We start from the raw sequence: 23860 nt of genomic DNA on the forward strand, positions 1-23860 counted from the left end.
TGGGCTGGCGGGGAGTGTCCTGGAGTGTGTGTGTGGGGGCTGGCCGGGAGTGGCCTGCAGTGTGTGTGTGGGCTGGCCGGGAGTGGCCTGGCCTCGAGTGTGTGTGTGGGCTGGCCGGGAGTGGCCTGGAGTGTGTGTGTGGGGGCTGGCCGGGAGTGGCCTGGTGTGTGTGGGCTGGCCGGGAGTGGCCCTGGAGTGTGTGTGTGGGCTGGCCGGGAGTGGCCTGGAGTGTGTGTGTGGCGGCTGGCCGGGAGTGGCCTGGTGTGTGTGGGCTGGCCTGGAGTGGCCCTGGAGTGTGTATGTGGGCTGGCCGGGAGTGGCCGGGAGTATGTGTGTGGGCTGGCCGGGAGTGGCCTGGAGTGTGTGTGTGGGCTGGTCGGGAGTGGCCTGGAGTGTGTGTGTGGGCTGGTCGAGAGTGGCCTGGAGGGTGTGTGTGGGCTGGCCTGGAGTGTACTGAAGTGTGTGTGTGGGCTGGCCGGGAGTAGCCTGGCCTGGAGTGTGTGTGTGGGCTGGCCGGGATTGGCCTGGAGTGTGTGTGTGGGCTGGCCTGGAGTGTGTGTGTGGGCTGGCCGGGTGTGGCCTGGCCTGGAGTGTGTGTGTGGGCTGGCCGGGAGAGGCCGGGAGTGTGTGTGTCGGCTGGCCGGGAGTGGTCTTGAGTGTGTGTGTGTGGGCTTGCCGGGAGTGGCCTGGAGTGTGTGTGTGGGCTGACCAGGAGTGGCATGGAGTGTGTGTGTGGGCTGGCCGGAAGTGGCCTGGAGAGTGTGTGTGGGCTGGCCGGGAGTGGTCTGGAGTGTGTGTGTGGGCTGGCCGGGAGTGGCCTGGCCTGGAGTTTGTGTGTGGGCTGGCCGGGAGTGGCCGGGAGTGTGTGTGTGGGCTGGCCGGGAGTGGCCGTGAGTGTGTGTGTGGGATGGCCAGGAGTGGCCTGGAGTGTGTGTGTGGGCTGGCCGGGAGTGGCCTGGAGTGTGTTTGTGGGCTGGCCAGGAGAGGACTGGCCTGGAGTTTGTGTATGGGCTGCCCGGGAGTAGCCTGGAGTGTGTGTGTGGGGGCTGGCCCGGAGTGGCCTGGAGTGTGTGTGTGGGCTGGCCGGGAGTGGCCTAGAGTGTGTATGTGGGCTGGTCGGGAGTGGCCTGGAGTGTGTGTGTGGGCTGGCCGGGAGTGGTCTGGAGTGTGTGTGTGGGCTGGCCGGGAGTGGCCTGGCCTGGAGTTTGTGTGTGGGCTGGCCGGGAGTGGCCGGGAGTGTGTGTGTGGGCTGGCCGGGAGTGGCCGTGAGTGTGTGTGTGGGCTGGTCAGGAGTGGCCTGGAGTGTGTGTGTGGGCTGGCCGGGAGTGGCCTGGAGTGTGTTTGTGGGCTTGGCAGGAGAGGACTGGCCTGGAGTTTGTGTATGGGCTGCCCGGGAGTAGCCTGGTGTGTGTGTGGGGGCTGGCCCGGAGTGGCCTGGAGTGTGTGTGTGGGCTGGCCGGGAGTGGCCTAGAGTTTGTATGTGGGCTGGCCGGGAGTGGCCTCGCCTGGAGTGTGTGTGTGGGTTGGCCGGGAGTGGCCTGGAGTGTGTGTGTGGGGGCTGGCCGGGAGTGGCCTGGAGTGTGTATGTGGGCTGGTCGGGAGTGGCCTGGAGTGTGTGTGTGGGCTGGACAGGAGAGGACTGGCCTGGAGTTTGTGTATGGGCTGCCCGGGAGTAGCCTGGAGTGTGTGTGTGTGAGCTGGCCGGGAATGGCCGGGAGTGTGTGTGTGGGCTGGCCGGGAGTAGCCTGGCCTGGAGTGTGTGTGTGGGCTGGCCGGGATCGGCCTGGAGTGTGTGTGTGAGCTGGCCGGGAGTGGCCTGGAGTGTGTGTGTGGGCTGGGCGGGAGTGGCCTAGCCTGGAGTGTGTGTGTGGGCTGGCCGGGGGTTTACTGGCCTGGAGTGTGTGAGGGGGCTGTCCGGGTGTGGCCTGGAGGGTGTGTGTGGGCTGGCCAGGAGGGGCCTGGAGTGTGTGTGTGGGCTGGCCCGGAGTGGCCTGGAGTGTGTGTGTGGGCTGGCCAGGAGCGGACTGGCCTGGAGTTTGTGTGTGGGCTTGCCGGGAGTGGCCTGGAGTGTGTGTGTGGGCTGGCTGGGAGTGGCCTGGAGTGTGTGTGTGGGCTGGCCGGGAGTAGCCTGGAGTGTGTGTGTGGGCTGGCCGGGATTGGCCTGGAGAGTGTGTGTGGGCTGGCCGGAAGTGGCCTGGAGTGTGTGTGTGTGGGCTGGCCGAGAGTGGCCTAGAGTGTGTCTGTGGGCTGGCGGGGAGTGTCCTGGAGTGTGTGTGTGGGGGCTGGCCGGGAGTGGCCTGCAGTGTGTGTGTGGGCTGGCCGGGAGTGGCCTGGCCTCGAGTGTGTGTGTGGGCTGGCCGGGAGTGGCCTGGAGTGTGTGTGTGGGGGCTGGCCGGGAGTGGCCTGGTGTGTGTGGGCTGGCCGGGAGTGGCCCTGGAGTGTGTGTGTGGGCTGGCCGGGAGTGGCCTGGAGTGTGTGTGTGGCGGCTGGCCGGGAGTGGCCTGGTGTGTGTGGGCTGGCCTGGAGTGGCCCTGGAGTGTGTATGTGGGCTGGCCGGGAGTGGCCGGGAGTATGTGTGTGGGCTGGCCGGGAGTGGCCTGGAGTGTGTGTGTGGGCTGGTCGGGAGTGGCCTGGAGTGTGTGTGTGGGCTGGTCGAGAGTGGCCTGGAGGGTGTGTGTGGGCTGGCCTGGAGTGTACTGAAGTGTGTGTGTGGGCTGGCCGGGAGTAGCCTGGCCTGGAGTGTGTGTGTGGGCTGGCCGGGATTGGCCTGGAGTGTGTGTGTGGGCTGGCCTGGAGTGTGTGTGTGGGCTGGCCGGGTGTGGCCTGGCCTGGAGTGTGTGTGTGGGCTGGCCGGGAGAGGCCGGGAGTGTGTGTGTCGGCTGGCCGGGAGTGGTCTTGAGTGTGTGTGTGTGGGCTTGCCGGGAGTGGCCTGGAATGTGTGTGTGGGCTGGCCGGGAGTGGCCTGGAGAGTGTGTGTGGGCTGGCCGGGAGTGGTCTGGAGTGTGTGTGTGGGCTGGCCGGGAGTGGCCTGGCCTGGAGTTTGTGTGTGGGCTGGCCGGGAGTGGCCGGGAGTGTGTGTGTGGGCTGGCCGGGAGTGGCCGTGAGTGTGTGTGTGGGATGGCCAGGAGTGGCCTGGAGTGTGTGTGTGGGCTGGCCGGGAGTGGCCTGGAGTGTGTTTGTGGGCTGGCCAGGAGAGGACTGGCCTGGAGTTTGTGTATGGGCTGCCCGGGAGTAGCCTGGAGTGTGTGTGTGGGGGCTGGCCCGGAGTGGCCTGGAGTGTGTGTGTGGGCTGGCCGGGAGTGGCCTAGAGTGTGTATGTGGGCTGGTCGGGAGTGGCCTGGAGTGTGTGTGTGGGCTGGCCGGGAGTGGTCTGGAGTGTGTGTGTGGGCTGGCCGGGAGTGGCCTGGCCTGGAGTTTGTGTGTGGGCTGGCCGGGAGTGGCCGGGAGTGTGTGTGTGGGCTGGCCGGGAGTGGCCGTGAGTGTGTGTGTGGGCTGGTCAGGAGTGGCCTGGAGTGTGTGTGTGGGCTGGCCGGGAGTGGCCTGGAGTGTGTTTGTGGGCTTGGCAGGAGAGGACTGGCCTGGAGTTTGTGTATGGGCTGCCCGGGAGTAGCCTGGTGTGTGTGTGGGGGCTGGCCCGGAGTGGCCTGGAGTGTGTGTGTGGGCTGGCCGGGAGTGGCCTAGAGTTTGTATGTGGGCTGGCCGGGAGTGGCCTCGCCTGGAGTGTGTGTGTGGGTTGGCCGGGAGTGGCCTGGAGTGTGTGTGTGGGGGCTGGCCGGGAGTGGCCTGGAGTGTGTATGTGGGCTGGTCGGGAGTGGCCTGGAGTGTGTGTGTGGGCTGGACAGGAGAGGACTGGCCTGGAGTTTGTGTATGGGCTGCCCGGGAGTAGCCTGGAGTGTGTGTGTGTGAGCTGGCCGGGAATGGCCGGGAGTGTGTGTGTGGGCTGGCCGGGAGTAGCCTGGCCTGGAGTGTGTGTGTGGGCTGGCCGGGATCGGCCTGGAGTGTGTGTGTGAGCTGGCCGGGAGTGGCCTGGAGTGTGTGTGTGGGCTGGGCGGGAGTGGCCTAGCCTGGAGTGGGTGTGTGGGCTGGCCGGGAGAGGCCGGGAGTGTGTGTGTCGGCTGGCCGGGAGTGGTCTTGAGTGTGTGTGTGTGGGCTTGCCGGGAGTGGCCTGGATTGTGTGTGTGGGCTGACCAGGTTTGTCATGGAATGTGTGTGTGGGCTGGCCGGGAGTGGCCTGGAGAGTGTGTGTGGGCTGGCCGGGAGTGGTCTGGAGTGTGTGTGTGGGCTGGCCGGGAGTGGCCCGTCCTGGAGTTTGTGTGTGGGCTGGCCGGGAGTGGCCGGGAGTGTGTGTGTGGGCTGGCCGGGAGTGGCCGGGAGTGTGTGTGTGGGCTGGCCAGGAGTGGCCTGGATTGTGTGCGTGGGCTGGCCGGGAGTGGCCGGGAGTGTGTGTGTGGGCTGGCCGCGAGTTTACTGGCCTGGAGTGTGTGAGTGGGCTGTCCGTGTGTGGACTGGAGGGTGTGTGTGGGCTGGCCAGGAGTGGCCTGGAGTGTGTGTGTGGGCTGGCCGGGAGTGGCCTGGAATGTGTGTGTGGGCTGGCCGGGAGTGGCCTCGCCTGGAGTGTGTGTGGGTTGGCCGGTAGTGGCCTGGAGTGTGTGTGTGGGGGCTGGCCGGGAGTGGCCTGGAGTGTGTGTGTGGGCTGGTCGGGAGTGGCCTGGAGTGTGTGTGTGGGGTTGACAGGTAAGGACTGGCCTGGAGTTTGTGTATGGGCTGCCCGGGAGTAGCCTGGAGTGTGTGTGGGGGGGGCTGGCCGGGAGTGGCCTGGAGTGTGTGTGTGGGCTGGCCGGGAGTGGCCTAGAGTGTGTCTGTGGGCTGGCCGGGAGTGGCCTCGCCTGGAGTGTGTGTGTGGGTTGGCCGGGAGTGGCCTGGTGTGTGTGTGTGGGCTGGTCGGGAGTGGCCTGGAGTGTGTGTGTGGGCTGGACGAGAGTGGCCTGGAGTGTGTGTGTGGGCTGGCTGGGAGTGTACTGAAGTGTGTGTGTGGGCTGGCCGGGAGTGTGTGTGTGGGCTGGCCGGGTGTGGTCTGGCCTGGAGTGTGTGTGTGCTGGCCGGGAGTTTCCTGGGGTGTGTGTGTGGGCTGGCCGAGAGAGGCCGGGAGTGTGTGTGCGGGCTGGCCGTGAGTGGCCTGGAGTGTGTGTGTGGGCTGCCCAGGAGAGGCCTGGAGTGTGTGTGTGGGCTGGCCGGGAGTGGCCGGGAGTGTGTGTGTGGGCAGGCCGGGAGTTTACTGGCCTGGAGTGTGTGAGTGCGCTGTCCGGGTGTGGCCTGGAGGGTGTGTGTGGGCTGGCCAGGAGTGGACTGGAGTGTGTGTGTGGGCTGGCCGAGAGTGGCCTGGAGTGTGTGTGTGGGCTGGCCGTGAGTGTACTGAAGTGTGTGTGTGGGCTGGCCGGGAGTGTGTGTGTGGGCTGGCCGGGAGTGGCCTGGCCTGTAGTGTGTGTGTGGGCTGGCCGGGAGTGGCTTGGGGTGTGTGTGTGGGCTGGCCGGGAGTGTCCTGGAGTGTGTGTGTGGGCTGGCCGGGAGTGGCCGGGAGTGTGTGTGGGGGCTGGCCGGGAGTGGCCTGGAGTGTGTGTGTGGACTGGCCGGGAGTGGCCTGGAGTGTGTGTGGGGCTGGCCGGAAGTGGCCAGGAGTGTGTGTGTGGGAGCTGGCCGGGAGTGGCCTGGAGTGTGTGTGTCGGCTGGGCGGGAGTGGCCTTGAGTGTGTGTGTGTGGGCTTGCCGGGAGTGGCCTGGAGTGTGTGTGTGGGCTGGCCGGTAGTGGCCTGGAGTGTGAGTGTTGGCTGTCCGGGAGTGGCCGGGAGAGTGTGTGTGGGCTGGCCGGGAGTGGCCTGGAGTGTGTGTGGGGCTGGCCGTGAGTGGCCTGGAGTGTGTGTGTGGGGGCTGGCCGGGAGTGGCCTGGAGTGTGTGTGTCGGCTGGGCGGGAGTGGCCTTGAGTGAGTGTATGTGGGCTTGCCGGGAGTGGCCTGGAGTGTGTGTGTGGGCTGACCGGGAGTGGCCTGGAGAGCGTGTGTGGGCTGGCCGGGAGTGGCCAGGAGTGTGTGTGTGGGCTAGCCGGGAGTGGCTTGGCCTGGAGTGGGTGTGTGGGCTGGCCGGGAGTGGCCGGGAGTGTGTGTGTGGGCTGGCCGGGAGTGGCCTGGAGTGTGTGTGTGGGCTGGCCGGGAGTGGCCTGGAGTGTGTGTGTGGGCAGGCCGGGAGTGGCCTGGAGTGTATGTGTGTGTGGTCTGGCCGGGAGTGGCCTGGGGTGTGTGTGTGGGCTGGCCGGGTGTGGCCTGGAGTGTATGTGTGGGCTGGCCGGGAGTGGCCTGGAGTGTGTGTGTGGGCTGGCCGGGAGTGGCCTGGAGTGTGTGTGTGGGCTGGCCGGGAGTGGCCTGCAGTGTGTGTGTGGGCTGGCCGGGAGTGGCCTGGAGTGTGTGTGTGGGCTGGCCGGGAGTGGCCTGGAGTGTGTGTGTGAGATGTTCGGGAGTGGCCTGGAGTATGTGTGCGGGCTGGCCGAGAGTGGCCTGGAGTGTGTGTGTGGGCTGGCCGGGAGTGGCCTGGAATGTGTGTGTGGGCTGGCCGGGAGTGGCCTGGAGTGTGTGTGTGGGCTGGCCGGGAGTGTGTATGTGGGCTGGCGGGGAGTGGCCTGGCCTGTAGTGTGTGTGTGGGCTGGCCGGGAGAGGCCGGGTGTGTGTGTGTCGGCTGGGCGGGAGTGGCCTAGAGTGTGTGTGTGTGGGCTTGCCGGGAGTGGCCTGGAGTGTGTGTGTGGACTGGCCGGGAGTGGCCTGTAGTGTGTGTGTGGGCTGGCCGGGAGTGTGTATGTGGGCTGGCGGGGAGTGGCCTGGCCTGTAGTGTGTGTGTGGGCTGGCCGGGAGAGGCCGGGTGTGTGTGTGTCGGCTGGCCGGGAGTGGCCTTGAGTGTGTGTGTGTGGGCTTGCCGGGAGTGGCCTGGAGTGTGTGTGTGGGCTGACCGGGAGTGGCCTGAAGTGTGTGCGTTGGCTGGCCGGGAGTGGCCTGGAGTGTGTGTGTGGGCTGGCCGGGAGTGGCCTGGCCTGGAGTGTGTGTGTGGGCTGGCCGGGAGTTGCCTGGAGTGTGTGTGTGGGCTGGCCGGGAGTTACCTGGTAATCAGCGCGCAGGGAGAGTTGCCCGCGCATGAAGCCTCCTCCATTCAGACCCAGTCCACCTCCAGCTCCCTTAGACATCCCTTCACCCTCTCCCAGCTGGCAGCACAGTGAAACAACAGAAGATTCGGCAGGGCCTGGCCTCCCACCTGGCCCTCATTGTAGAATCGACTTGCGTATTTTGGAAACTCGCCTCATTTGTTACAGTTTTTCCAGCGAATAATTTACAGTGGACCCTGGGTAGTATATCATTATTTACAGTGGTCCCTGGGTAGTATTGCATTAGTTACAGTGGTCCCTGGGCAGTATTGCATTAGTTACAGTGGTCCCTGGGCAGTATTTCATTAGTTACAGTGGTCCCTGGGCAGTATCTCATTCTTTACTGTGGTCCCTGGGTAGTGTATCGTTATTTGCTGTGGCCCCTGGGTAATATATCATTATTTACGGTGGTCCCTGGGTAGTATATCTTTATGTACAGTGGTCCCTGGTAGTACAGCATTATTTGCTGTGGCCCCTGTGCAGAATATCATTATTTACAGTGGTCCCGCAGTATTATATCATGATATACAGTTGCCCCTGGGTAGAATATCATTAATTACAGTGGTCCATGTGCAGTATATCTTATTTACAGCTGTCCCTGGGTAGTATATCATTATTCACAGTAGTCCCTGGGAAGTATATCATTATTTACAGTGGTCTCTGTGCAGAATATCATTATTTACAATAGTTCCTGTTAGTGTATAATTATCTCCCGTTGTCCCTGGGTAGAATATCATTATCTTCAGCGGTTCCTGGGTTGTATTCCATTATTTACAGAGGCCTTGGGGAGGTACCATCATTTACAGTGGCCACTGGATCGTATTTCATTAATTACAGTGATCCCTGGGCAGTATTGCATTAGTTACAGTGGTCCCTGGGCAGTATTTCATTAGTTACAGTGGTCCCTGGGCAGTATCTCATTTTTTTCTGTGGTCCCTGGGTAGTGTATCATTATTTACAGTGGTCCCTGGGTAGAATATCATTATTTACTGTGGTCCCTGGGCAGTATATCATTATTTACAGTGATCCCAGGGTAGATTATTATCATTTGCAGTGTTCCATTGGTAGGATAGCATTTTTTAAACGGGTCCCTGAGTAGTATCTCATTATTTACAGTGTCCCTGGGAAGCATATCGTTATTTACTGTGGTCCCTGTGAAGTATATCATTATGCACAGTGGTCCCTGGGGAGAATAACATTATATACAGCGGTCCCTGGACAGTAAATCATTATTTATAGTCGTCCCTGTGTAGGAGATCATTATTTACATTTGTCCCTGGGTAGTATACCATTATTTACAGAGGCCTTGGGTAGGAATCATCATTTACAGTTTTCACTGGATAGTATTTCATTAGTGACAGTGGTCCCGGGGCAGTAATTCGTTATTTACAGTCGCCCGTCGTCGGTATATCATTATGTACAGTGGTCCCTGGGTTGTAGATCATTATTTACAGTGGTCCCTGGGAAGAATATCATTATGTACTGTGTTCCCTGGGCAGTATATCATTATTTACAGTGGTCCTTGGTTAGAATATCATTATTTACAGTGCTCCCTGGGTGGAATATCATTATATCCAGCGGTGCCAGGATGGTAAATCATTATTTCCAGTGGTCCCTGGGTTGTATATCATTATGTACTGTGGTCCCTGTGTAGTATATCATTATTTACACTGGTAACTGGGTTGTATACTATTATTTATAGTGGCCTTGGATAGGTGTCATCTTTTACAGTGGTGACTGGGTAGTATTTCATTAGTGACAGTGGTTCCTGGGTAATATGTCCATATTTACTGTGGTTCCTGAGCAGTATGTCATTATTTACAGTGGTTCCTGGGTAGAATATCATTATTTACTGTGGTCCCTGGGCAGTATATCATTATTTACAGTGATCCCAGCGTAGATTATTATCACTTGCAGTGTTCCATTGGTAGGATAGCATTTTTTAAAAGGGTCCCTGAGTAGTATCTCATTATTTACAGTGTCCCTGGGAAGCATATCGTTATTTACTGTGGTCCCTGTGAAGTATATCATTATGCACAGTGGTCCCTGGGGAGAATAACATTATATACAGCGGTCCCTGGTTAGTAAATCATTATTTATAGTCGTCCCTGTGTAGTATATCATTATTTACATTTGTCCCTGGGTAGTATACCATTATTTACAGAGGCCTTGGATAGGTATCATCTTTTACAGTGGTGACTGGGTAGTATTTTATTAGTGACAGTAGTTCCTGGGTAATATGTCCATATTTACTGTGGTTCCTGAGCAGTATGTCATTATCTACTGTGGTCCCTGGGTAGAAAATCATTATTAACAATGGTCCCTGAGTGGTATATCAGTATCTACAATGGTCCCTGGGATGTATATCATTATTTACAGTGGTGCCTGGGTAGAATATCATTATTTACAGTGGTCCCTGCGTGGTATATCAGTATCTACAATGGTCCCTGGGCAGTATATGATTATTTACAGTGGTTCCTGTGTAGAATATCTATATTTACAGTGATCCCTGGATAGAATATCATTATTTACAGTGGTCCCTTGGTCGTGTATCATTATTTACAGTGGTCCCTGGGTAGTATATCATTATTTACAGTGGTTCCTGTGAAGAATATCATTATTTACAGTGGTCCCTGGGTAGTATATCATTATTTACAGTGGTCCCTGGTTAGCATATCATTATTTACAGTGACTCTAGGTAGAATGTCATTATTTACAGTGGTCCCTGGGAAGTATCTCATGATTTACAGTTGTCTCTGGGTTGTATATCCGTATATACAATGGTCCCTGGGTATTATATCATTACTTACTGTGGTCCCTGGGGAGAATATCATTATTTACAATGGTCCCTGAGTGGTATATCCGTATCCACAATGGTCCTTGGGTGTTTTCTCATTATTTACTGTGGTCCCTGGGTAGAATATCATTATTTACAGTGGTCCCTGGGAAGAATAGCAATATTTACCATGTTCCCTGGGTAGAATATCGGTATTTACAGTGGTCCCTGGGCAGTATATCATAGTTTACAGTGGTTCCTGTGTAGAATATCATTATTTACAGTGGTCCCCGGGCAGTATATCATTATTTACAGTGGTTCCTGTGTAGAATATCATTATTTACAGTGGTCCCTGTGTAGAATAACATTATTTTCAGTGGTCCCTGGGTGGAATATTATTATTTACAGTGGTCCCTGAGTAGTATATCATTATTTACAGTGGTCCCTGGAGAATATAATTATTTACAGTGGACCAATGGCAGTATATCATAATTTACAGTAGTTCCTGTGTAGAATATCTATATTTACTGTGGTCCCTGGGCAGTATATCATTATTTACAGTGGTTCCTGAGTAGAATATCTATATTTACAGTGGTCCCTGGGCTGTATATCATTATTTACAGTGGTCCCTGGGTAGAATATCATTATTAACAGCGTCCCTGCGTCGAATGTCATTATTTACAGTGGTCCCTGGGTAGAATATCATTATTTTCAGTGGTCCCTGGGTAGAATATCATTATTTACAGTGGTCCCTGGGCAGTATATCATTATTTACAGTGGTCCCTGGGTACTACATCCGTACCTACAATGGTCCCTGGGCAGTATATCATTATTTACAGTGGTTCCTGAGTAGAATATCTATATTTACAGTGGTCCCTGGGCTGTATTTCATTATTTACAGTGGTCCCTGGGTAGAATATCATTATTTACAGTGGTCCCTGGGCAGTATGTCATTATTTACAGTGGTCCCTGGGTAGAAAAGCATTATTTACAGTGGACCCTGGGTAGAATATCATTATTTACTGTGGTCCCTGGGCAGTATATCATTATTTACAGTGGTTCCTGAGTAGAATATCTATATTTACAGTGGTCCCTGGGCTGTATATCATTATTTACAGTGGTCCCTGGGTAGTATATCATTATTTACAGTGTCCCAGGTGAGAATATCATTATTTACAGAGGTCCCTCGGAAGTATCTCATTATTTACAGTTGTCTCTGGGTAGTATGTCCGTATCTACAATTGTCCCTGGGTATTACATCATTATTTACTGTGGTCCCTGGGGAGAATATCATTATTTGCAATGGTCCCTGAGTGGTGTATCAGTATCTACAATGGTGCCTGGGTATTGTCTCATTATTTACAGTGGTCCCTGGGTAGAATAGCAGTATTTACAGTGATCCCTGTATAGAATATCATTATTTACAGTGGGCCCTGGGCAGTATATCATTATTAACAGTGGTTCCTGTGTAGAATATCATTATTTACTGCGGTCCCTGGGTAGAATATCATTATTTACAGTGGTCCCTCGGTAGAATATCATTATTTACAGTGGTCCCTGGGTAGAATATCATTATTTACAGTGGTCCCTGAGTAGAATATCATTATTTACAGTGGTCCCTGGGAACAATATCATTATTAACAGCGGTCCCTGGGTAGTATATCATGATTTACAGTGGTCCCTGGATAGAATATCATTATTTACAGTGGTCCCTGGGCAGTATATCATTATTTACAGTGGTCCCTGGGAGGAATATCATTATTTACAGTGGTACCTGGGAAGTATCTCATTATTTACAGTTGTCTCTGGGTAGTATATCCGTATCTACAATGGTCCCTGGGTATTATATCATTATTTACTGTGGTCACTGGGGAGAATATCAACGGTCCCTGGGTAGAATACCATTATTTACAGTGGTCCGTGGGTAGAATATCATTATTTACAGTGGTCCCTGGGCAGTATATCATTATTTACAGTGGTTCCTGTGTAGAATATCATTATTTACAGTGGTCCCTGTGCAGTATATCATTATTTACAGTGGTCCATGGGTAGAATATCATTATTTATAGTTGTCCCTGAGTGGTATATCATTATCTACAATGGTCCCTGGGTATTATCTCATTATTTACAGTGGTCCCTGGGTAGAATATCAGTATTTACAGTGGTTCCTGGGTAGAATATCATTATTTACAGTGGTCCGTGGGTAGTATATCATTATTTACAGTGGTCTCTGGGCAGAATATCATTCTTTACAGTGGTCCCTGCGCAGTATTTCATTATTTTCAGTGGTCCCTGTGCAGTATATCATTATTTACACTGGGCTATGGGTGTTATATCATTATTTACACTGGTCCCGGGGTAGAATATCACTATTTACTGTTGTCCCTGGGTAGAATATCATTATTAAAACTGGTCCCTGTGTTGTATATCATTATTTACTGTTGTCCCTGGGCGGCATATCATTATTTAGAGTGGTCCCTGTGCAGTATTTCGTTATTTTCAGTGGTCCCTGGGTAAGATATAATTATTTACAGTGGTCCCTGGGTAGTTTATCATTATTAGTGTGGGCCCTGGGAAGTATCACATTATTTACAGTTGTCTCTGGGTAGTATATCCGTATCTACAATGGTTCGGCACAACATCGCGGGCCGAAGGGCCTGTTCTGTGCTGTATTTTCTATGTTCTATGTTCTATGTTCTATATTCTATGGTCCCTGGGTATTATATCATTATTTACTGTTGTCACTGGGGAGAATATCATTATTTACAGTGGTCCCTGGGAAGTATCTCATTATTTACAGTTGTCTCTGGGTAATATAACCGTATCCACAATGGTCCCTGGGTATTAGATCATTATTTACTGTGGACCCTGGGGAGAATATCATTATTTACAGTGGTCCCTGGGTAGAGTATCATTATTTACCGTGGTCCCTGGGTAGAATGTCATTATTTACAGTGGCCCCTGGGTGGAATATCATTATTTACAGTGGTCCATGGGCAGTATATCATTATTTACAGTGTTCCCTGGGCAGTATATCATTATTTACAGTGGTCCTTGGTTAGAATATCATTATTTACAGTGCTCCCTGGGTAGAATATCATTATATTCAGCGGTACCAGGATGGTAAATCATTATTTCCAGTGGTCCCTGGGTTGTATATCATTATGTACTGTGGTCCCTGTGTAGTATATCATTATTTACACTGGTAACTGGGTTGTATACTATTATTTATAGTGGCCTTGGATAGGTATCATCTTTTATAGTGGTGACTGGGTAGTATTTCATTAGTGACAGTGGTTCCTGGGTAATATGTCCATATTTACTGTGGTTCCTGAGCAGTATGTCATTATTTACAGTGGTTCCTGGGTGGAATATCATTATTTACTGTGGTCCCTGGGCAGTATATCATTATTTACAGTGATCCCAGCGTAGATTATTATCATTTGCAGTGTTCCATTGGTAGGATAGCATTTTTTAAACGGGTCCCTGAGTAGTATCTCATTATTTACAGTGTCCCTGGGAAGCATATCGTTATTTACTGTGGTCCCTGTGAAGTATATCATTATGCACAGTGGTCCCTGGGGAGAATAACATTATATACAGCGGTCCCTGGTTAGTAAATCATTATTTATAGTCGTCCCTGTGTAGTATATCATTATTTACATTTGTCCCTGGGTAGTATACCATTATTTACAGAGGCCTTGGATAGGTATCATCTTTTACAGTGGTGACTGGGTAGTATTTTATTAGTGACAGTAGTTCCTGGGTAATATGTCCATATTTACTGTGGTTCCTGAGCAGTATGTCATTATCTACTGTGGTCCCTGGGTAGAAAATCATTATTAACAATGGTCCCTGAGTGGTATATCAGTATCTACAATGGTCCCTGGGATGTATATCATTATTTCCAGTGATCCCTGGATAGAATATCATTATTTACAGTGGTCCCTTGGTCGTGTATCATTATTTACAGTGGTCCCTGGGTAGTATATCATTATTTACAGTGGTTCCTGTGAAGAATATCATTATTTACAGTGGTCCCTGGGTAGTATATCATTATTTACAGTGGTCCCTGGTTAGCATATCATTATTTACAGTGACTCTAGGTAGAATGTCATTATTTACAGTGGTCCCTGGGAAGTATCTCATGATTTACAGTTGTCTCTGGGTTGTATATCCGTATATACAATGGTCCCTGGGTATTATATCATTACTTACTGTGGTCCCTGGGGAGAATATCATTATTTACAATGGTCCCTGAGTGGTATATCCGTATCCACAATGGTCCTTGGGTGTTTTCTCATTATTTACTGTGGTCCCTGGGTAGAATATCATTATTTACAGTGGTCCCTGGGAAGAATAGCAATATTTACCATGTTCCCTGGGTAGAATATCGGTATTTACAGTGGTCCCTGGGCAGTATATCATAGTTTACAGTGGTTCCTGTGTAGAATATCATTATTTACAGTGGTCCCCGGGCAGTATATCATTATTTACAGTGGTTCCTGTGTAGAATATCATTATTTACAGTGGTCCCTGTGTAGAATAACATTATTTTCAGTGGTCCCTGGGTGGAATATTATTATTTACAGTGGTCCCTGAGTAGTATATCATTATTTACAGTGGTCCCTGGAGAATATAATTATTTACAGTGGACCAATGGCAGTATATCATAATTTACAGTAGTTCCTGTGTAGAATATCTATATTTACTGTGGTCCCTGGGCAGTATATCATTATTTACAGTGGTTCCTGAGTAGAATATCTATATTTACAGTGGTCCCTGGGCTGTATATCATTATTTACAGTGGTCCCTGGGTAGAATATCATTATTAACAGCGTCCCTGCGTCGAATGTCATTATTTACAGTGGTCCCTGGGTAGAATATCATTATTTTCAGTGGTCCCTGGGTAGAATATCATTATTTACAGTGGTCCCTGGGCAGTATATCATTATTTACAGTGGTCCCTGGGTACTACATCCGTACCTACAATGGTCCCTGGGCAGTATATCATTATTTACAGTGGTTCCTGAGTAGAATATCTATATTTACAGTGGTCCCTGGGCTGTATTTCATTATTTACAGTGGTCCCTGGGTAGAATATCATTATTTACAGTGGTCCCTGGGCAGTATGTCATTATTTACAGTGGTCCCTGGGTAGAAAAGCATTATTTACAGTGGACCCTGGGTAGAATATCATTATTTACAATGCTCCCTGGGCAGTATATTATTATTTACAGTGGTTCCTGTGTAGAATATCATTATTTACAGTGGTCCCTGGGTAGAATATCATTAATTACAGTGATTCCTGGGTAGAATATCATTATTTACAGTGGTCCCTTGGTAGTGTATCATTATTTACAGTGGTCCCTGGGTAGTATATCATTATTTACAGTGTCCCAGGTGAGAATATCATTATTTACAGAGGTCCCTCGGAAGTATCTCATTATTTACAGTTGTCTCTGGGTAGTATATCCGTATCTACAATTGTCCCTGGGTATTACATCATTATTTACTGTGGTCCCTGGGGGGAATATCATTATTTGCAATGGTCCCTGAGTGGTGTATCAGTATCTACAATGGTGCCTGGGTATTGTCTCATTATTTACAGTGGTCCCTGGGTAGAATAGCAGTATTTACAGTGATCCCTGTATAGAATATCATTATTTACAGTGGGCCCTGGGCAGTATATCATTATTAACAGTGGTTCCTGTGTAGAATATCATTATTTACTGCGGTCCCTGGGTAGAATATCATTATTTACAGTGGTCCCTCGGTAGAATATCATTATTTACAGTGGTCCCTGGGTAGAATATCATTATTTACAGTGGTCCCTGAGTAGAATATCATTATTTACAGTGGTCCCTGGGAACAATATCATTATTAACAGCGGTCCCTGGGTAGTATATCATGATTTACAGTGGTCCCTGGATAGAATATCATTATTTACAGTGGTCCCTGGGCAGTATATCATTATTTACAGTGGTCCCTGGGAGGAATATCATTATTTACAGTGGTACCTGGGAAGTATCTCATTATTTACAGTTGTCTCTGGGTAGTATATCCGTATCTACAATGGTCCCTGGGTATTATATCATTATTTACTGTGGTCACTGGGGAGAATATCAACGGTCCCTGGGTAGAATACCATTATTTACAGTGGTCCGTGGGTAGAATATCATTATTTACAGTGGTCCCTGGGCAGTATATCATTATTTACAGTGGTTCCTGTGTAGAATATCATTATTTACAGTGGTCCCTGTGCAGTATATCATTATTTACAGTGGTCCATGGGTAGAATATCATTATTTATAGTTGTCCCTGAGTGGTATATCATTATCTACAATGGTCCCTGGGTATTATCTCATTATTTACAGTGGTCCCTGGGTAGAATATCAGTATTTACAGTGGTTCCTGGGTAGAATATCATTATTTACAGTGGTCCGTGGGTAGTATATCATTATTTACAGTGGTCTCTGGGCAGAATATCATTCTTTACAGTGGTCCCTGCGCAGTATTTCATTATTTTCAGTGGTCCCTGTGCAGTATATCATTATTTACACTGGGCTATGGGTGTTATATCATTATTTACACTGGTCCCGGGGTAGAATATCACTATTTACTGTTGTCCCTGGGTAGAATATCATTATTAAAACTGGTCCCTGTGTTGTATATCATTATTTACTGTTGTCCCTGGGCGGCATATCATTATTTAGAGTGGTCCCTGTGCAGTATTTCGTTATTTTCAGTGGTCCCTGGGTAAGATATAATTATTTACAGTGGTCCCTGGGTAGTTTATCATTATTAGTGTGGGCCCTGGGAAGTATCACATTATTTACAGTTGTCTCTGGGTAGTATATCCGTATCTACAATGGTTCGGCACAACATCGCGGGCCGAAGGGCCTGTTCTGTGCTGTATTTTCTATGTTCTATGTTCTATGTTCTATATTCTATGGTCCCTGGGGATTATATCATTATTTACTGTTGTCACTGGGGAGAATATCATTATTTACAGTGGTCCCTGGGAAGTATCTCATTATTTACAGTTGTCTCTGGGTAATATAACCGTATCCACAATGGTCCCTGGGTATTATATCATTATTTACTGTGGACCCTGGGGAGAATATCATTATTTACAGTGGTCCCTGGGTAGAGTATCATTATTTACCGTGGTCCCTGGGTAGAATGTCATTATTTACAGTGGCCCCTGGGTGGAATATCATTATTTACAGTGGTCCCTGGGCAGTATATCATTATTTACAGTGTTCCCTGGGCAGTATATCATTATTTACAGTGGTCCTTGGTTAGAATATCATTATTTACAGTGCTCCCTGGGTAGAATATCATTATATTCAGCGGTACCAGGATGGTAAATCATTATTTCCAGTGGTCCCTGGGTTGTATATCATTATGTACTGTGGTCCCTGTGTAGTATATCATTATTTACACTGGTAACTGGGTTGTATACTATTATTTATAGTGGCCTTGGATAGGTATCATCTTTTATAGTGGTGACTGGGTAGTATTTCATTAGTGACAGTGGTTCCTGGGTAATATGTCCATATTTACTGTGGTTCCTGAGCAGTATGTCATTATTTACAGTGGTTCCTGGGTGGAATATCATTATTTACTGTGGTCCCTGGGCAGTATATCATTATTTACAGTGATCCCAGCGTAGATTATTATCATTTGCAGTGTTCCATTGGTAGGATAGCATTTTTTAACCGGGTCCCTGAGTAGTATCTCATTATTTACAGTGTCCCTGGGAAGCATATCGTTATTTACTGTGGTCCCTGTGAAGTATATCATTATGCACAGTGGTCCCTGGGGAGAATAACATTATATACAGCGGTCCCTGGTTAGTAAATCATTATTTATAGTCGTCCCTGTGTAGTATATCATTATTTACATTTGTCCCTGGGTAGTATACCATTATTTACAGAGGCCTTGGATAGGTATCATCTTTTACAGTGGTGACTGGGTAGTATTTCATTAGTGACAGTGGTTCCTGGGTAATATGTCCATATTTACTGTGGTTCCTGAGCAGTATGTCATTATCTACTGTGGTCCCTGGGTAGAAAATCATTATTTACAATGGTCCCTGAGTGGTATATCAGTATCTACAATGGTCCCTGGGATGTATATAATTATTTACAGTGGTGCCTGGGTAGAATATCGTTATTTACAGTGGTCCCTGCGTGGTATATCAGTATCTACAATGGTCCCTGGGCAGTATATCATTATTTACAGTGGTTCCTGTGTAGAATATCTATATTTACAGTGATCCCTGGATAGAATATCATTATTTACAGTGGTCCCTTGGTCGTGTATCATTATTTACAGTGGTCCCTGGGTAGTATATCATTATTTACAGTGGTTCCTGTGAAGAATATCATTATTTACAGTGGTCTCTGGGTAGTATTTCATTATTTACAGTGGTCCCTGGTTAGCATATCATTATTTACAGTGACTCTAGGTAGAATGTCATTATTTACAGTGGTCCCTGGGAAGTATCTCATTATTTACAGTTGTCTCTGGGTTGTATATCCGTATATACAATGGTCCCTCGGTATTATATCATTACTTACTGTGGTCCCTGGGGAGAATATAATTATTTACAATGGTCCCTGAGTGGTATATCCGTATCCACAATGGTCCTTGGGTGTTTTCTCATTATTGACTGTGGTCCCTGCGTAGAATATCATTATTTACAGTGGTCCCTGGGAAGAATAGCAATATTTACCATGTTCCCTGGAAAGAATATCGGTATTTACAGTGGTCCCTGGGCAGTATATCATAGTTTACAGTGGTTCCTGTGTAGAATATCATTATTTACAGTGGTCCCCGGGCAGTATATCATTATTTACAGTGGTTCCTGTGTAGAATATCATTATTTACAGTGGTCCCTGTGTAGAATAACATTATTTTCAGTGGTCCCTGGGTGGAATATCATTATTTACAGTGGTCCCTGAGTAGTATATCATTATTTACAGTGGTCCCTGTATAGAATATCATTATTTACAGTGGACCAATGGCAGTATATCATAATTTATAGTAGTTCCTGTGTAGAATATCTATATTTACTGTGGTCCCTGGGCAGTATATCATTATTTACAGTGGTTCCTGTGTAGAATATCTATATTTACAGTGGTCCCTGGGCTGTATATCATTATTTACAGTGGTCCCTGGGTAGAATATCATTATTAACAGCGTCCCTGCGTAGAATATCATTATTTACAGTGGTCTCTGGGTAGAATATCATTATTTTCTGTGGTCCCTGGGTAGAATATCATTATTTACAGTGGTCCCTGGGCAGTATATCATTATTTACAGTGGTCCCTGGGTACTACATCCGTACCTACAATGGTCCCTGGGGATGATATCATTATTTACAGTAGTCCCTGGGTAGAATATCATTATTTACAGTGGTCCCTGGGTAGAATATCATTATTTTCGGTGGTCCCTGGATAGAATATCATTATTTACAGTGGTCCCTGGGCAGTATATCATTATTTACAGTGGTCCCTGGGTAGAAAAGCATTAATTACAGTGGTCCCTGGGTAGAATATCATTATTTACAGTGCTCCCTGGGCAGTATATTATTATTTTCAGTGGTTCCTGTGTAGAATATCATTATTTACAGTGGTCCCTGGGTAGAATATCATTAATTACAGTGGTACCTGGCAGAAGATCATTATTTACAGTGATTCCTGTGTAGAATATCATTATTTACAGTGGTCCCTGGTCAGTATATCATTATTTAAAGTGGTTCCTGTGTAGATTATCTATATTTACAGTGGTCCCTGGGCTGTATATCATTATTTACAGTGGTTCCTGGGTAGAATATCATTATTCACAGTGGTCCCTTGGTAGTGTATCATTATTAACTGTGGTCCGTGGGTAGTATGTCATTATTTACAGTGGTCCCTCGGAAGTATCTCATTATTTACAGTTGTCTCTGGGTAGTATATCCGTATCTACAATTGTCCCTGGGTATTATATCATTATTTACTGTGGTCCCTGGGGAGAATATCATTATTTGCAATGGTCCCTAAGTGGTATATCAGTATCTTCAATGGTGCTGGGTATTGTCTCATTATTCACAGTGGTTCCTGGGTAGAATAGCAGTATTTACAGTGATCCCTGTATAGAATATCATTATTTACAGTGGTCCCTGGGCAGTATATCATTATTTACAGTGGTTCCTGTGTAGAATATCATTATTTACTGTGGTCCCTGGGTAGAATATCATTATTTACAGTGGTCCCTGGGTAGAATATCATTATTTACAGTGGTCCCTGGGTAGAATATCATTATTTACAGTGGTCCCTGGGAACAATATCATTATTAACAGCGGTCCCTGGGTAGTATATCATGATTTACAGTGGTCCCTGGGTAGAATATCATTATTTACAGTGGTCCCTGGGCAGTATATCATTATTTACAGTGGTCCCTGGGAGGGATATCATTATTTATAGTGGTCCCTTGGTAGTGTATCATTATGTACAGAGTTCCCTGGGTAGTATATCATTATTTAGAGTGGTCCCTGGGTAGTATATCATTATTTACAGTGGTCACTGGGGAGAATATCAACGGTCCCTGGGTAGAATACCATTATTTACAGTGGTCCGTGGGTAGAATATCATTATTTACAGTGGTCCCTGGGCAGTATATCATTATTTACAGTGGTTCCTGTGTAGAATATCATTATTTACAGTGGTCCCTGTGCAGTATATCATTATTTACAGTGGTCCATGGGTAGAATATCATTATTTATAGTTGTCCCTGAGTGGTATATCATTATCTACAATGGTCCCTGGGTATTGTCTCATTATTTACAGTGGTCCCTGGGTAGAATATCAGTATTTACAGTGATCCCTGGGTAGAATATCATTATTTGCAGTGGTCCCTGGGTAGAATATCATTATTTACAGTGGTTCCTGGGTAGAATATCATTATTTACAGTGGTCCGTGGGTAGTATATCATTATTTACAGTGGTCTCTGGGCAGAATATCATTCTTTACAGTGGTCCCTGCGCAGTATTTCATTATTTTCAGTGGTCCCTGTGCAGTATATCATTATTTACACTGGGCTATGGGTGTTATATCATTATTTACACTGGTCCCGGGGTAGAATATCACTATTTACTTTTGTCTCTGGGTAGAATATCATTATTAAAACTGGTCCCTGTGCTGTATATCATTATTTACTGTTGTCCCTGGGCGGCATATCATTATTTAGAGTGGCCCCTGGGCAGTATTTCGTTATTTTCAGTGGTCCCTGGGTAGGATATAATTATTTACAGTGGTCCCTGGGTAGTTCATCATTATTAGTGTGGTCCCTGGGAAGTATCACATTATTTACAGTTGTCTCTGGGTAGTATATCCGTATCTACAATGGTTCGGCACAACATCGTGGGCCGAAGGGCCTGTTCTGTGCTGTATTTTCTATGTTCTATGTTCTATGTTCTATGGTCCCTGGGTATTATATCATTATTTACTGTTGTCACTGGGGAGAATATCATTATTTGCAATGGTCCCTGAGTGGTATACCAGTATCTACAATGGTGCCTGGGTATTGTCTCATTATTTACAGTGGTCCCTGGGTAGAATATAATTATTTACAGTGGTCCCTGGGTAGAGTATCATTATTTACCGTGGTCCCTGGGTAGAATGTCATTATTTACAGTGGCCCCTGGGTGGAATATCATTTTTTACAGTGGTCCCTGGGCAGTATATCATTATTTACAGTGCTTCTGGGTAGAATATCATTATATAGAGTTGTCCCTGGGCAGTATATCATTATTTACAGTGGTTCCTGTGTAGAACATCATTATTTACAGTGGTCCCTGGGCAGTATATCATTATTTACAGTGGTTCCTGTGTAGAATATCTGTATTTACAGTGGTCCCTAGGCAGTATATCATTATTTACAGTGGTCCCTGGGAGGAATATCATTATTTACAGTGGTCCCTGGGTAGTATATCATTATTTTCAGTGGTCCCTGGGAAGTATCTCATTATTTACAGTTGTCTCTGGGTAGTATATCCGTATCTACAATAGTCCCTGGGTATTATATCATTATTTACTGAGGAAACTGGGGAGAATATCATTATTTACAACGGTCCCTGGGCAGAATACCATTATTTACAGTGGTCCGTGGGTAGAATATCATTATTTACAGTGGTCCCTGGGCAGTATATCATTATTTACAGTGGTTGCTGTGTAGAATATCATTATTTACAGTGGTTCCTGTGTAGAAAATCTTTATTTACAGTGGCCCCTGGGCAGAATATTATTGTTTACAGTGGTTCCTGTGTAGAATATCATTATTTACAGTGGTCCCTGGGTAGCATATCATTATTTACAGTGGTCCCTGGGTAGAATATGATTAATTACATTGGTCCCTGGGCAGAATATCATTATTTACAGTGGTTCCTGTGTAGAATATCATTATTTACAGTGGTCCCTGGTCAGTATATCGTTATATTAAGTGGTTCCTGTGTAGATTATCTATATTTACAGTGGGCCCTGGGCAGTATATCATTATTTACAGTGGTTCCTGGGTAGAATATCATTATTTACAGTGTTCCCTTGGTATTGTATCATTATTTACAGTGGTCCGTGGGTAGTATATCATTATTTACAGTGGTCCCTGGGTAGTATATCATTATATACAGTGTCCCTGGGTAGAATATCATTATTTTCAGTGGTCCCTGGGAGTATCTCATTATTTACAGTTGTCTCCGGATAATATATCCGTATCTACAATGGTCCATGGGTATTATATCATTATTTACTGTGGACCCTGGGGAGAATATTATTATTTGCAATGGTCCCTGAGTGGTATACCAGTATCTACAATGGTGCCTGGGAATTGTCTCATTATTTACAGTGGTCCCTGGGTAGAATATCATTATTTACAGTGGTCCCTGGGTAGAGTATCATTATTTACCGTGGTCCCTGGGTAGAATGTCATTATTTACAGTGGCCACTGGGTGGAATATCATTATTTACAGTGATCCCTGTATAGAATATCATTATTTACAGTGGACCAATGGCAGTATATCATAATTTATAGTAGTTCCTGTGTAGAATATCTATATTTACTGTGGTCCCTGGGCAGTATATCATTATTTACAGTGGTTCCTGTGTAGAATATCTATATTTACAGTGGTCCCTGGGCTGTATATCATTATTTACAGTGGTCCCTGGGTAGAATATCATTATTAACAGCGTCCCTGCGTAGAATATCATTATTTACAGTGGTCCCTGGGTAGAATATCATTATTTTCTGTGGTCCCTGGGTAGAATATCATTATTTACAGTGGTCCCTGGGCAGTATATCATTATTTACAGTGGTCCCTGGGTACTACATCCGTACCTACAATGGTCCCTGGGGATGATATCATTATTTACAGTAATCCCTGGGTAGAATATCATTATTTACAGTGGTCCCTGGGTAGAATATCATTATTTTCGGTGGTCCCTGGGTAGAATATCATTATTTACAGTGGTCCCTGGGCAGTATATCATTATTTACAGTGGTCCCTGGGTAGAAAAGCATTATTTACAGTGGTCCCTGGGTAGAATATCATTATTTACAGTGCTCCCTGGGCAGTATATTATTATTTTCAGTGGTTCCTGTGTAGAATATCATTATTTACAGTGGTCCCTGGGTAGAATATCATTAATAACAGTGGTACCTGGCAGAAGATCATTATTTACAGTGATTCCTGTGTAGAATATCATTATTTACAGTGGTCCCTGGTCAGTATATCATTATTTAAAGTGGTTCCTGTGTAGATTATCTATATTTACAGTGGTCCCTGGGCTGTATATCATTATTTACAGTGGTTCCTGGGTAGAATATCATTGTTCACAGTGGTCCCTTGGTAGTGTATC

This window comes from Scyliorhinus torazame, chromosome 23 (assembly GCF_047496885.1).
Source record: "Scyliorhinus torazame isolate Kashiwa2021f chromosome 23, sScyTor2.1, whole genome shotgun sequence".
Taxonomy (NCBI): Eukaryota; Metazoa; Chordata; class Chondrichthyes; order Carcharhiniformes; family Scyliorhinidae; genus Scyliorhinus; species Scyliorhinus torazame.